The sequence below is a fragment of the Dasypus novemcinctus genome, chromosome 21, assembly GCF_030445035.2.
Source record: "Dasypus novemcinctus isolate mDasNov1 chromosome 21, mDasNov1.1.hap2, whole genome shotgun sequence".
In the NCBI taxonomy this organism is placed as follows: Eukaryota; Metazoa; Chordata; class Mammalia; order Cingulata; family Dasypodidae; genus Dasypus; species Dasypus novemcinctus.
Genome location: NC_080693.1, coordinates 6034586 through 6046546, shown reverse-complemented (window position 1 = coordinate 6046546; position 11961 = coordinate 6034586).

Sequence of the window (11961 nt, the reverse complement as noted above, 5' to 3'; positions counted from 1 at the left end):
GCAGTTTGTGATATTTATATCTGACTGAGACCTCCAGAATGACTTCTTGACACTACTTGAAATCTCAGATATAGAAACTTTTTATTTTATTTCTTTTCTCCATTTTGATCAAGATCGTTCTCTGAAAGCATTTCTGATCCCTAGGTGCCAGCGAGGCTTATTCCTGGGAGTCATGTCCCACATAGGAGAGAAGGTAGTGAGTTTATCTGCAGAGTTTGGCTTAGGGCTAAGCCATATTGAGTAACAAGGAGATTTCCTGGCTGTATCTGTTAGGCATCAATTAAAATTAAGCCTAGTTTTTTTGTTTGTTTTTTAAGGCAGTACTAGAGATTGAACCCAGGATTTGTACCTGGATAGCAGGGGCTCAACCACTGAATTACACCTGCTCCCTAGACTTAGTTTTGTCTTTCCAAAAATAAGGTTTATAATTGCAAGCTTTAAGACTGAGGTCTTGGCTCATTAGCACATTCTCTTTTATGAGGCAATGTTCATCCCTATTAGATATTCTTCCCATGGGATTCCCTGTTATAAATTTAAATGAGGATAATCTTCTTACTAACAGGAGTGGATGATAGATTTGGTTCTTGTAAAGGTGTTTTTTTTTTTTAAACTTACAGTTTCAGTAAGATTGAGAGAATAGCAGGAATTCCTCAGATGGGGACGTTTACAGTTCTATGCTTTCCCTTTCTAGTTCCATAAGGGAATTCACAAATTCTTTTTCATTTTATGCCTAAAACACTTTGAAATGCATCATGGTATTACAGAAACCTGTACAGAATACTAAGATCTCATCTGTGATTTTAGATTCTATGTCAAATAAAGTTGAGTTAGGTTGTCTAAATAAACTGACTTGATGGGTTAAATCAGATCTTGTGCAACAGAAAGTTTAGATTTTTGATAAAATAGCTCTTCCCTCCTTGGTCTCATATAGAAATTAGAGTTCCAATATATAGATAGTATGACCTTTTACACTGGATTTTTACTCACTTTACTCTTTAACCATATCAGCCCCATTCACCTCTTTGATTGAACTTGGATCCTTTCTGTAGCTTCTTTAGTAAGTTGTATGGAGTTGACTTTTGAGAATTAATGCTGCTTTTTCAGCACCTTCAGAGCTAGATAATTTTAACACCGAGTCTCAGGTGTCACACAGACACCTAAAGTTTTAGGTAACTTCAAATTATGCACAAAGAACAAAAGCATCTCAGAATATGAAAATAACAAAATCCAGAAACAAATATGATTGCTGTAAGAGAATACAATCTAGGCTTTAATTAATTTATTTTTAAAATATAATAAACTTTATTTTAAAAGAGGCTTTAGAATACAGAAAAGTTACATCAGAAGTCTAAGGGATTCCTACATATCCTACCCTGTCCCCTTTCCCATCTTCCCCTATTTAAAATATCTTACAATTCGGTGATAGTTTCATTAAAATTAATGAGTAAATATTGAAGCATTGTATATTAGTCAGGGTTCTCTAGGGAAACAAAACTGACAGGAGATATCTGTAAATAATATGAAATTTTATAATATTGTCTCATATGACTGTGGAAATGCACAAATCCAAATTCCGTAAGGCAGGCTGCAAACCAGGGCCTGAGTGGAAGTCCTTGATGAGCTCTCCAGGAGACACTGACTGTCTGAAGTAGAGATGGTATTTCTGTCTCTAAATCCTGAAATCACTTCCCCTTTCAAGGTCTTCAACTGATTGGATGACACATCACTCACTGCTGACGTCAGTCTACTCATTGATGGTAGATATAACCAGCCATCTGCGCAATCAACTCACTGATGTTTAAAGTCCGTGAAATGTTCTTCTCTTACAATTAGCCCAGTGCTTGCTTGACCAAACAGCTCGGCACCATTACCTGGCTGACTTCATACACTAGCCTATCATACCTGGCTACTTACCAAAGTCTATAGTTTACATTGTGGTTTTAAGTTAATTCCAATGTCCCCAAAATGCTCTATGTTCCATCTATTACTCCATCTCCCTCCCTTCAGAACCTCTGGTAACCATTATCTTTATATCAATGTTACATGTTCTTCTATTGGTACAATATTAATAGTTTACTTTTTTATGGTTGCATTCCCCCTGATGTTTGTTCATTACTTAACCTTGAGGACTTTGGGATATGATGCCAGCTCTGCCACAGATTGAGAGGAGGCTTAGATCTTATGAGGCAGATGGAAGGAACTGTTTTGCTTTCAGTTCTAGATAGTCACTGTTTTTCTGGGATGGCGGTTGTTCATCATTATCATTTTGTGGGTTGACCTGGGTGAATCTGATGGACTGGAGAGTAGGTGTTGGCTGCAATTCTGCTGAGTTTCAGTTCTCAACTAGAATATGAACAGATCAAAGATTTAAGTCTCTGAGACATATATTTAATGGGTAGAGTGCTAATTACAGGTTCACATAAAATGGATAGAAGAACCTTGCTTAGGACAATTATAAATGAGTCTAGCATTGTTACATTGGGGAAATAGGTTCTCATATTCCAAGATAAGGCCCAACAACATGATAATGATTTCAAGAGATTCTGTCCTTGCCTATACTATCCAGAGGGCTCCAGAGCCCTCAGCAGCACCCCTATTTGAGGCTTTGTTTACAGTGGCAGTTAGTGCAGTCTGCCTGAGACATGCATGAGTGTAACTACTGGAATGACACCCCCCAACTCAATATAAAAGCTCTTAGCCAAAAAAACTCTTGTGTATTTGATGTTTCTCCCTGTTTTCAAGGTCTTTTTCTAAATGTATCACTGGTTGGTGCTTGGTATTAATCCCTTGGTGCCACAGATGCTCATCCATGTAAGTCATGTCCCATTCTAGGGTGGAGAAGGTAGTGTGTTTATTTGCTCAGTTTGGTTTAGAGAGAAGCCACATTTAAGTAAGAAATAGGTTTTCAAGAGGTAACTCAATCAATAATTACAAAGAAACAGACACAGAACATTCCTACAATTGTATTTTCAACCAGAGACCTCCACCTCCCCAGTGTTCAACCGTTCCTTCCTAAGCCCTCCCCCAAGTTCCACTATAGTCCAACCCACTCCTCCAACCATGCTCACTCTCTCAAATTCCTGTGCCACCATCACCCCCATCCACTGCCAAACCACCACCTTTCACCTTATCATAGGTTATTCCCAGATTGAGGGTTGGCTCACCACTCTCTACTCCCTTTATGTCTCCTGGCAACCTGTCTTCCAGACTATCTCCGAGAGTCTGTTCAATATGTTTGTTCATATCAATGAGGTCATGGAATATTTGTCCTTCAGTGACTAGTTTACTTAACTCAACATAATGCCTTCAATATTCATTCTTGTTGTTGTGTGCGTCAATACTTCTTTCCTTCTTACCGCTGATTAATATTCCATTGTATGTATATACCACATTTTTCTCATCCATCCATCTGTGCCAAACCACCACCTTTCACCTTATCATAGGTTATTCCCAGATTGAGGGTTGGCTCACCACTCTCTACTCCCTTTATGTCTCCTGGCAACCTGTCTTCCAGACTATCTCCGAGAGTCTGTTCAATATGTTTGTTCATATCAATGAGGTCATGGAATATTTGTCCTTCAGTGACTAGTTTACTTAACTCAACATAATGCCTTCAATATTCATTCTTGTTGTTGTGTGCGTCAATACTTCTTTCCTTCTTACCGCTGATTAATATTCCATTGTATGTATATACCACATTTTTCTCATCCATCCATCTTGGGTTGCTTCCAAATTTTGGCAATAGTGAATAATGCTGCTATAAACATTACTGTACATATATCTGTTCATGTCCCTGCTTTCAATTCTTCTGGGTATATACCTAGTAGTTTGATTGCTGGATCATATACCAAATCTATAGTTAGCTTCTTAAGAAACTGCCAAGCTGTCCTCCACAATGCCTGCACTACTCTACATTCCTACAGCAGTGGATGGGTGTTCCCATTCCTCCACATCCTCTCCATCATTGTAGTTTTATGTATTTTGGGTTGTTGGTTTTTTTTTATAGCAGCCAGTCTAATAGGTTTAAGATCATATCTCGTTGTAGTTTTGATTTGCAATTCCCTCATAGCTAGTGATGCTGAGCATCTTTTCATGTGCTTTTTAGCCACTTGTATTTCCTCTTTGGTAAACTGTCTATTCAAGTCTCTTGCCCATTTTTTAAATGGGTTGTCTGTTTATTTTCAAGATGTAGGATTTCTTTATATATGCTGGATAGTAGATCATTATCAGCTAAGTGGTTCCCAAATATTTTTTCCATTGAGTAGGCTGCCTTTTCACTTTCTTCACAAACTCCTCTGAAGGACAGAACTCTTTAATTTTGAGGAGTTCCTATTTTTCTTTCATTGCTTGGTTTTGGGTGTGAAGTTTGTGAAACCATTTCCTAGTAAAGATCTTGTAGATGCTTCTCTACATTATCTTCTAGGAGCTTTGTGCTCTTGGCTCTTATATTTAGGTCTTTCATCCATCTTGAATTAATTTTTGTATAGGGCATGACATAGTGGTCCTCTCTCATTCTTTTTTTTTTAGCACCTCACTTTTTGGAAGGTGAAAGAAAAAAATTAGTTGCAATGGTTTGAAATAAAAAGATATTCCATAGGGTTTGACATTGAAAAAGCAAAATGTCAAAAGTTTTCAGGTTTAAACATTATGTTAAAGAGGAAAATGGGTTACTGTGAAGAAATGCTTGGTTTTTTTGCTTAACTAAAGTTAAGAAAAGACTTAGTTCTTTAAAACATGACACTATTTTATTAACCATGGACCTGAAAAAATTAACATAAAGTAGTTATTTTGATAAGACACAGACTTTCTGCCTTTTACACTGATTATTCAGAAAAAACTCTTTATACTGTCTTCCTAAAACAGACCAACAGTAGAACAGATGTAGCTCAAGTGGTTGAGCACCTGCTTCCCATGCATAGGTTCCCACGTTTGATCCCCGGTAGCTTCCAAAAACACAACCATAACAAACAAGCAAACAAGTGAAAAAAAACCAACTCAGGGGAGCTGGTGTGGCTCAGTGGTTGAGCGCCAGCCTCCCACATAGGAGATCTGGGTGTCAGTTCTGAACCTGAGTACTCAAACAAACAAAAACAGACCAATAAACCAACAAATAATGTCACCTTAATAGAGAGAAAACCAAGTTTCAGTTTTTCATCAGTATATTATTTGATAGTAAGGTTTTTAAAATTTTTATACATAGACCCATTAAATCTTTCCCATCTTTGACCATAATTTCATATTCCATGAACCTTCTGTCACTTTCTATATCTATTGAGGTTTTGTCCTACATTTTCTTCTTTCTCATTCCATAATAACCAGTCATTTTACTTCAGGAAAAACTACTTTCTTTTTCCTTAATCAAAATACATACTTAAGGTACCAAAATTGAACTTGACAGAGTAATATTAAATGCTTAAGACGCCTTAGTTAAAGCACTTTGGAACAGTAACATACAATCATTTAGCAAAGATGAATAGGTATTACACTGTTTCCCCCAAAATGTATCATATATGATTTAATTTTATATAAATTTTGAAATCTATGAGGATATTTTGCCTCTACAGTTTTGTTAAATGCTTGGAATTAGTTATAAACACAATTTAATTCATTGGGAGCTTGGAGAGAAATTTTTTCTTAAGTGAATTACTTCTATTTCCTTAAAATGCAGTGTAAGAAAAGACACTGCTTTCTTAGAGGTGAAGAGTGTGGGTGGGTGCTGTGATTTTTGGGGTTGTCCGGGTTGTTTACATAACACAAGTATTAGTGCCCTGAAATCTAGTGCCCTAGGGTATGTTGGGTCTTATTTAGCTGCTGTTTTAGCTTGAGAGGATTTTTTTCTCCATTCTTTTCCTTTTAAAATAATTTTGTCTATCTAGAAACACTGACATTCACCAGCAGTTCTGTAAATCAATTGGCAAAAATCTGAGTAATCAGGCTTATAAATCTAAATAAGATTGAAGTATTTGCAAGACCCTGGGTCTTCAACAAGATTTAGGAAATATTCTTACAGAAGGGGATTTAGGCTATGTCAGGACACAGAGAGATAAGACAGGAGGATTTCAAAGAGCATCAAAAGCTTGACTTCCCCAATTTCTAGGATTCCAGGAGTTTTTATTCATTTTGGAGCTATGAAAATGTTCTAAAATTGATTGTGGGGATGAAATCACAGCTCTGTGATTATAGTGAGAACCATTGATTATACACTTTGGATGGATTGGATGGTGTGTGAATAAAACCGATTTGAAGGAAAAAAAAGGAAGAAATTATATCCATGCAAAATACCTGCAGGAAGGATTCATCTACCATCCTGTGAAAGGTAGGCCTCAGCTGTATGAACCTGGTCATTCAATATCAAATTAGGGTAGGTTAAGTGAGGAGGTCAACACAATCACCTGGGTATAATTAAAGTTGAGATTAAGCATTCTGCCAACAAAAGGCTTTGGGAAATTTTTGATTTAGTGAAAAATTAATCTGACCTCAAAATCATAACCTGAGGTCTTATAAAAGGATAACTTCAGGGAGCAGATGTGGTCCCAGAGGTTCGGTGCCTGCTTGCCACATGGGAGGTCCCAGGTTCAGACCCTGGTGCCTCCTAAAATAAAAATAAAAAATAAATAAAAAGACCAACTCAGGGGAGCTGATGTGGCTTAGTGGTTGAGTGCTGGCTTCCCATATATGGGGAATCCTCCACCCCAGTACCTGAAAAAAAGGTTAATTTCATAAAGATGGATCATAGTCATAATCTTTGAAACAGTATGAACTTTTCAAAATCATTTCAGTAGTTAGAGATAAGATGTTACAAAAGACAAAATCTTTGCATGCAGAGAGTAACATCATGTGCATGTAACAAAAGAATCTCTCTGGAGTCCCACTGAATGATTAGTCTACAGTTCTATATAGAGAATTGAATTAATGAATATATTCAAGCAAATATTTTATCATGTCTCTTCTCCTTCCCAACAACAGATTTTTCTCATTGGAGGGAATCCATTTTAATCAATGACTTGGGAGAAGGTTGCCATCACAACTTCAGACTGACTCAATATGTATCAATGCACATGGTAAAGAAGCCCTGTGTCAGCCCAGTTCTTTTTTTTCAAAGTCCCAGACAGTGAACTTAATTTTTTAAAAAAAATTTAACTGTATTTTTTGGATGACATGGATCACAAAGAATGTTACATTAAAAAATAAAAGAGGTTACCATATACCCCACCCCTCACCCCACCCCACTCCTCCATCAACCTCTTTCATCATTGTGGCTCCTTCATTGGATTTGGAGCACTGCCGCACAGCACGGATTATAGTTTACAACATAGTTTACACTCTCCCCCAGTCCATTCAATGGGTTATGGCAGGATATATAATGTCCAGCATCTGTCCCTGCAATATCATTTGGGACAACTCCAAGTTAAAAAACCCTCAGTGACCAGTGATCCTGTAATGAATGTAAAAGCAAACTCACATGACAGTTCAATTTTACGACTATTGTCTTTGTGAGGAAGCCTTCAGAAGAACTTGTGCCCTTAGATAAAATTAGAGAATTCACACTGGAGAGAATTTATGCCTGCCATCTATGTGGGAAGGCATTCAGCCAACCTTCCAATCTACTCAGGAACCTGAGAGAATTCACACGTGAGAGAAACCCCATGAATATCATCTATGTTGGGAACTTTCACTCATCCTTCTATGTTAAATAACATGAGAACTCACATTGGAAAGAAAAAATTTGAATGCCAGATATGAGAAAACACTCCAGTAATTCTTCTAACCTTAGATGACAATAGAGAGAAACCATACGAATGTCATGTATGTGTGAAAGCATTCCGTCAATAAATTGCACTTAGATGACAAGATAAAATTCACATTAAAAATGTTACAAATATGGAAGATTCTCCAGCCTCAACTCTAACCTTCAAACAAATGAAAGAATCCTCAGATGAGTGTAATCCAATGTCAATGTAATCAATGTGATACAGAATTCCCAACAATGTGTTGCCCATTCTATGAGTAGAAGCCAGTACCCCATTTATGCCAATGCTCATGTCATAGGTATTGAGGCTCCAACTTCATCCTCTATCACAAGGTAAGTAGACCTTCCAGACAGCCGTAATAGGGGAGCAAAGCCAAAGGGGTGGGCAAGGAATCCTGATTCTTCCTAGGCCATCCCTGGTGCAGAAGTCAGGTCCGAGGAGACATACAGGCCACCTTGTGTAGCAACGTGCTTCCAGCTCCTCACACTCAGCAGCAAACCCTGGGATATAAGCTTTGAGCTGGGAGTCATCCGCCATTTGTGTTCTTAGAGGGTGAGCTTTGTCTTGACTCCTGCCCTGAGACTGAGGTCATCTTACAGTTGCAGGAGCACACAAGTTGAGTATGAGGGCAGGAGAAAAAGAGGCTGGACCTGATACTCCTCTGAGGGGAAATGGCTTTCCTCTGACCTTCGGTAGGCACCTATCCCACAGACATGGCTCATGGGGAAAGAGCGACATTGGGTGGGATGGCTGGCAGGGTACAGCACGTTTGTCTGACATGAAGGTGTGTTTATAGAGCAGGCATGAAAAGCACTGCACCCACTCAGACTGTGTGTACAGGGGCACTGGATATACTGATGGGCATGAATGCCTTCTCCCAACCACCCCTCCAGTGTGGCTAATGAAGAGCCAGGAAGTGCTCCTGTGACCAGCACCTGACTGAAGGGAAACATGTTTTATCTCAGAAACTATTGGAGAATGTGATAAGGAGAGAGTGGGCACTGTCTGAACTTTAATCCATCCCAGATTCCCATCAAATCTTGTGGTGATTAATGACTGCTATCAGAACATACCAGAATGCAGGTCTGGATTTAAACCATCTAGGAGTCTAGCAAGATTGGTGGGTGGCTGGGAGGTGGGATGCTCTGACCCTGGGAATAGACTGAGAAGGAGGGGGATTCCTCCAGGAGCAGATCCACATGCCTGGATGTGCAGTACCCACAAAGCACTTTTTCTCCTCTTCACCTGTACAAGCCTTCATACTGGCATTGCGTGGACACTGGGCCACACCTGTGAATTAAGCATTGGGGTAACCTCCCCAAATCCATTGCTCTACCAAAGGGATGTGTGTTGGGCTTGGGCAGAAAGCAAGAGCTTGAAAGTTGGCCAATGCAGTGTGAAGCAACAAAGAACAATGTCAACTATAATCCATGCAGTGCAGCAGCACTCCAGAATGTATTCCAAATGCAGTGAATGTGTCACACTGATGAAAGAGGCTGCTGATGATGACAGAGGTTGTTGATGTGGGAGGAGTGGAGTATATGGGAACTGCTTATATTTTTGAATGTAACATTTTTTTGTGATCTATGTATCTTTAAAACAAAAGACAATTAAAATTTTAAATAAATAGAAGAAACAGCAGGGACTGGAGGAAGGAGCACTGTGCTCTGGTTATCATATGGGGTTGTGGACCCAGGCTCAGCACCTGGAGAAGGAACAGCCAGGCTGTGCCGGACTGGAAAGTGGGGAATGGGCTGGAGGAGGAGGAGGAGGAAGGAGAGTTCTATTGCACAATGGTCTTGGACCTGGAATCCTCCCTCAGAGATCTGGGACCTCTCTTTTCATTTATTGTGTCTCTCACTCTCTCACTCATCTTATTTTCCCTGTCCCCTCCCAGCTCTACACTCAGCCTATCATGTGCATCTTTTCTTTTTAACCAGGCAACACTTCTGGAAGGAAGCATAAGTAAACAAGGGTCCTTTCAGAGTGAGGACTGCAGACAGTGGCCATGACCTGGAGTTGGGAATAGGGGTCAAGATCACATGGGCATCTGGCTCATCAGTATCACCCTCTCCAGCTTACCTTGAGCAAAACCAAAGTATCAAAGCAAAGTTCTCAAAGGATATATCCTCTAATCTCACAGAAAGAACAAACACACCAGGGAGACAATTGTATGGCCCCTGATTAACAACTAAAAAATTCTGCTGAAGGAAAAACAGAAAACAAAGCTCTGAGTCCAGCAGAAGATAATTTAACATTTGACAGAGATGCATTGAGTCATGAAATAATTTAATTTGCAGTTTTTTTCAACAGTGTAACTACTGACAGTCTATACCAGATAAAGTTCTAATTTTGAAATTCACTAATAGTCTTTTTAATTTCTTTATTACCTTCTGCAGCAAAAGGCTCTCCGCACACATGCACACACATATCTAATCAGGTTACTCCATCACTTTCATACTTCAATATTTTCCAATAATCAGACTGGGACCATTGGGCTCACCGTGGTCTTCAGGCTTGTAGCCAACCAGCCTCCCCTCCTCTCCAGGCCAGGCTATCACACTCAGCTGCCAGCCACGTGCTCTCAGTTCCTCACGCACAGCAGGTTCTCAGGTGTTTCAGGATTTCACACGTGTTCCCTCAGAATGAAAAAAACAACAACCTCTAAAACTATTATTACTTCCACCAAAAATTTTAGAACTTTCCCCTGTGAAAGCTTTATGGTCAAAATTTCTTAAATTTCCAAGAAGACTTTATCACCACAAATTAAGTATATATGGCTAGGTATCTAAAGTATATCACTCATTTTTCTTTAAATTATCTCTTCCAAACTAAACAGCATGTGTCACATGGGCAGATGATCTGTTTTGCCAGTGTAATTCCCCTCCCTGGCCCAAGTCTGAATCCTAGTACTCATGCAACCAACATTCACTTATGACGAAGAGTACCACACTTGCCTTTAGATTGTTGCAGTGTAACTAGGTAGTATAGAAACATATAAAGAAGCCTAAAATTGAATATTTGATTATGCAAAATGTTTGCTTCAAAAATAACAAAGAGTATACATTCTTTTTTTTTAAAGATCTATTTATTTTTTTATTTCACTCCCCCCACCCCACCCCAGTTGTCTGTTCTCTGTGTCCATTGGCAGCATCTTCTTCGTCGGCTTCTGTTGTTGTCAGGAAGCACCAGGAATCTGTGTTTCTTTTCTTGTTGCGTCATCCTGTTGTGTCAGCTCTCCATGTGTGTGGCATCATTCCTGGGCAGGCTGCACTTTCTTTCATGCTGGGCAGCTCTCCTTATGGGGTGCACTCCTTGTGCATGGGGCTCCCCTATGTGGGGATACCCCGCATGGCAGGGCACTCCTTGCACTCACCAGCACTGTGCATGGGCCAGCTCCACACGGGTCAGGGAGGCCCGGGGTTTGAACCGCAGACCTCCCATGTGGTAGACGGATGCCCTAACCACTGGGCCAAGTCCACCGCCAGAGTATATACTCTTAATTTCAGAAGTAAGTATTAAGCAAGTCAAAATATTCCTTTTGGAAATAATTACTTTATACAAAATAAAAATATTTTGCCTGAGTTTTCTTCACAAATGATTTTTTTTCTTTCTCCCAGGAGATATCCAAACAAATTCAAATGTTTGATTTTATATAAAAATAGTTGAAACATACCCTATGTATAGTCAAATCAATAAGGGAGATAAACAATTCCTGGCACCTTTAATATTTTAGGCTTGATTAAAAAAATCTTTTCTTGAAAGTTAGGGTCTCACACTGTATTTGTCACAGCTCTCTAGGGAACAGAATCAACAAGAGATATCTGTCAATAGTAAGAGATTTTATCAGAGTCCCTCACGTGACTGTGGGGTTGCACAAGTCCAGGTTCTGCAGGCAGGCTACAACCAGGGGCTCCAATGAAAGTCCACTGAAGGTTCTTTTCATTTTTTTTATTCTAAATTTTTTTAAAAAAATTTATTAAAGTTAATAGAGCACATAGAATGTTACATTTTAAAAAATGAGATTCTCATATAACCTACCCCCATTTCCCAACATCCCCAGCCCCCCACCCCGATCATTTCTGTAAATTGTATTTTTTGAAGATATATACATCACAAAAAAGGTTACATGATAAAAGGCATAAGAGGTTCCCCTATACTCCCCATCCCCCCCCACCACTCCTCCCACACTAACAACCTGCCCCATCAT